Source organism: Cibotium barometz, chromosome 40 (assembly GCF_041138505.1).
Source record: "Cibotium barometz isolate CiBa-2024 chromosome 40, ASM4113850v1, whole genome shotgun sequence".
NCBI classification, from domain to species: Eukaryota; Viridiplantae; Streptophyta; class Polypodiopsida; order Cyatheales; family Cibotiaceae; genus Cibotium; species Cibotium barometz.
The window spans coordinates 9,831,381-9,835,637 of record NC_141085.1 but is presented as its reverse complement, the minus strand read 5'-3'; the positions used below and the strand labels follow the sequence as shown (position 1 = coordinate 9,835,637).

Genomic DNA, 4,257 nt, shown 5'->3' with positions numbered 1-4,257 from the left:
GAGAGTACCTCCCATTTCATTTGTGAAACTTGTAAAATGTAATTCTAAGCTAGCCCATTGAGGTTCTTGTGCATGTGACATGTATTCCGAAGTAATCAGGCATATGTACAAGAGAGTGTGCCAAACCCAAGTAAAAATCACCACAAAACATAGTGTGAAAACACACCTCATAAAACACCCAAAGCATGTGAACAACACCGTAATGTTCTAAAACATGTGAGCAACCCTCATGGTCAAGTAAAGTGTGAAAGGCCAGTAGGTTAGGGCTAAAGAGAAGTGTATAAAGGTCAAAATAAACCCTATAATCTAATGAAAGAATGCACCCCTTTTACTAAACTAGGTTAGGGCTAAAGAGAAGTGTGAAAAGGTCAAAATAAACCCTATAATCTAATGAAAGAATGCACCCTTTTACTAAAGCATTTTTTTTCTCCTTCTTCTTCTCCTTCCGACGATGCTGTGGCGAGATGACCAATCTTCCCCTAAGAGCTCCTTGAGCTCAATGATCGTGAATACCCCTTTTATTGTTGAGCTTAGAGGTTCAAAAAGCTTTGTGATGGCTAGGTGATAAGGGTGGTTAGCTTAGAGAGAAGAGCTCTGGGAAACGAAGGAAACATTTTTTTTTCTATGTTTGCTTGTTGAGCTTGTGATGCACTGCCAAGGCTTGCTTGCATGAGTACAATGCCATGGCCAACACTGCTATGATATTACCAGAACAGGAAGGCTCTGAGCTACATAATAGGAAGGCTCTGATCTGCACTATAGGTTGTCTTAGCCATTGTGTTTTCTATACACAGCTAACTGTGTTGATGAGGAAGAAGGGCTTGCTACATAGCTGATGGGGGACAAATGATGAGGACACAGATGATGAGGAAGAAGGGCTTCCCTCCCTAGCAACCCCACAAAGTTCATAGATCTCCTTTGAACACTGTAATGTTATAATGTTCTCCCCTCCATTATCACAAGAATGATCTCACCAAGTTCATAGATCCCATTTGAACACTGTAATGAAATAATATTGCCCCTCCATCAAGGTCACCACGAAACATTTCATTGCTGAAATGTTTCTTTGTCGAAACGATATATTTTGGAATGAAACATTTCAAATGTGGATAGGTGCACAATGAAACGGTAGATCGAAACGATATATGCGTGACAATATGAAAATATATTGAAGAATGGAGAGCAAAAGAGACATAAAAGAAGGGAAGTGAGAGGCTTAAAAATATAGAGAGGCTAAACCATAGAAAAATTCATGACTTTTTGTTCCACATGAAATGAAATGGTTATAGTGATGCGTATGAAACATTTCAACACCGAAACGTGAAACGAGTTTCAAGGCCACCGAAATGAGTTTCATGGTGACCATGCCCTCCATTGTCACAGATAATGAAATCTACTTGTGCTCTAATAAGTTGATTCACAATTGTCTCTTTTCTAGCCAGCACTACCCTTTATAGTTCACTATATCCATCCTTGTCTAATGCATTCACATCAGCATTTTGCTTAAGCAATCGGTCCACATATAATTAATCCCTTGAAATTGCCAATGTATGCAACAATGGCCATTTTTTCAGGGAAAGTTTCGCCAAGTCAGGTTTGCTTCTATTTAGAGCCTACCTCTCATCAGAAGGTAAACAATAAAGCAGGTTTAGGCTCTTCCTCATATGCTTGGAGTGTGTCTTCTAGTCTCTTAGTAAAAGCTTGAAGTGTTATTTTTACTTTCCGGAGATGGGGATTTTTAGGCTCAGCCCTTCGATTGCTCGGATTCCGCACCATTATCTTCAATTTTGAACTTGGTGCCCAAGAGTGAGCGAAACAATCAGTCCTAATGTAAGTAGTGGCATCTCTACACCATCCATGGATGCAAATATGTAGATGTTGAAAGTCAAAAATCTTTGTCATCTCCAGTAGCCTATTCTAAGTGCTTGTTGTTAGTTTGACAGCCTCCATTGTACATGAGAAATGATGTTGTATTTGTTCCTACTTGTTGTAGTAAACCTGTAATAGTTCTTGTCATCTGATGAATGTTGTGAATCTCTTTCAAGTTTTGTTTTCATTCATCAATAAGCTTGTTACTGACTTCTGTATGTAGGTAAGAGTCTTATAGTATTGGGGAGCACATCGAAAGACTCGGCTCGACTTCAAGCAAGGCTGTGAATCAATTGAATGTTAATCTTTTGTAAAGCATAGAAGTCCGTTGTTGTAGGCTTGTATAAATCTATGATGAATCTTACTCATAGCACCAATATCTTCACTTTTGCACACTTTTCTTTGTAAACTTTATAAATCTACATCAAGATTTCACTAATCTGCACTTTGCACTAGGATTTGTTTAAAACTATACCAAGAATTGTACAAGTTTACATTTCTATAGCAAGTTTTGAACTCTGCACACTTCAGTATCAATCTGCACACTTCTTTACCAATCTGCATAGGAAATATGTAATCTACATTGTTTCTTGACAAGCCCTTCATTGTGTTCTGAAGAAATTTCAAGATCCAAGTTTTTTTTTTGTTGCTTTTCACATGTCTATGCCTTTGTCTAGCCTTTCTTGGCAATCTTTATTATATACGAATGATTTCTTTACAAAAAAATGGATAAGAGCTACCAAGACATGAAAGATTAAGCACTTACACTATGTTTATACTCCAAAGCTTTTGTTGTAGACTTGATTTGAACAAGAACTGCACTCCACCCAAGATTTGCACAACATCCATTTTCTTAATCTTTCTTTGCTAAGATTTGTTGTAGAAGAGAAAATGTTGATAGATCTCTCACTAAACATAAAATTCCTCAAGATTTTGCAATGAAATGATGAATCTAGGGTGGGTGTGGTATTGTGCAAAAATTACAGTTTCTAGAGTTACAAACTAATCATGGATCAATCATAATAAAATCAACGCTAAGTGATCTTAAAACTCATGTAAATGACATTTAAAAATCTGTCAAAACCTTGATCCAAAAATGATTAAGCTTTAATCACTCCTCAAACAAGAATCTAAGCAAATCTTTGATACCACTACAAGAAAGAGAAATAGAAGAGAGTACCCCCACTCAATTTTTAGTGACCATTAGCTCAGTTTGTAGATCAGAAAATAATCCATTTAAAAAAAAGACAAAAAAAGACACAAAAAAAACCAAGAAGATAACTATCGTGCTATATAGATCCTGGTAGAACTCTTGGCTACTAGCGATGGTACCTTAAGATTGATGCCTGCTTTCTTATGGGGTAGGACCTTGTGTCGTGAAAAAACTAATAAAGAGAGGCTAACCATCGTCGCCTCTTAGGAGATTCCTTGTGGTCCCTAGATACTCTTAGCGGGGGTCTCTTGACCATTGCCTTGGTCTCCACGGGTTGGTGTCTTATCTCTATTATAATTACTAAACCAAACAAAAGAAAAAATAAAAAAAGACCACCTTTTGATTTAGCACTATCCCACTAGAGTGTGTAATTTGAGACTGAACCATAACCATAGGCATATGACTAAGACTAGTTTAGGTATAGACAGGCTTATTACTAACCTTTAAGTTAAATTGGCCTTACCTTTCCTCTTCGTAGCCACAACTTGAAGTTTACCCAGTTTTTTATTTAAAGAGCACGTTTCATCTTATTGTTACAAAGAACTCTTTATTACTGGTTGATTCGTTTTTCATGCATGTATCCAACACGTGGCCTTCAACTATCATCACCTTGTTATCGACGGCATTGACTCATCTTCACCAACATATTCCGAGGATAGAATTTGCATCACGAAGGGGGGGGTCATGTTAACCCTCATTGGACACCTCTCCAGTGTCAACCCCATCAACCGTTAGTTCATTTGGCCGTTGATATTAAAAATGCTAATATTGTATATTTTATATGGAGATTGCATGCTTAGATTAAGTGTTTACACAAGCTTAGGCGGGGCCTTGGATAGCCATGGACCTATATTTTAGGTGTGAATGCTTGCCAAGATAAGGATCAATTTGTATTCTCACCATTCATTCTCTTATGCATAATCAATAGAGTGATCTTCTTCTCGATTCTTTTGCATAATCAATAGAGTGATCTTCTTCTCCATTCTTTTGCATAATCAATAAAGCGATCTTCTTCTCCATTCTTTTGCTCTCTTGTGTCTTTCTTGCCTATTTTGATTTGATCTCTTGTGTGCTCATTGCATGTGTATGAGAGAGAGAGAGAGAGAGAGAGAGAGAGAGAGAGAGAGAGAGAGAGAGAGAGAGTGTGTGTGTGTGTGAGATTAAGTATGAGAAGG

General features: G+C 37.4%; 1 pseudogene; it reads right to left on the bottom strand.

Annotated features, from left to right (window-relative positions):
- Positions 1 to 956: 956 nt before the first annotated feature.
- On the bottom strand, positions 957 to 1,776 carry LOC147615173 (ankyrin repeat domain-containing protein, chloroplastic-like; annotated as a pseudogene).
- Positions 1,777 to 4,257: the final 2,481 nt, after the last annotated feature.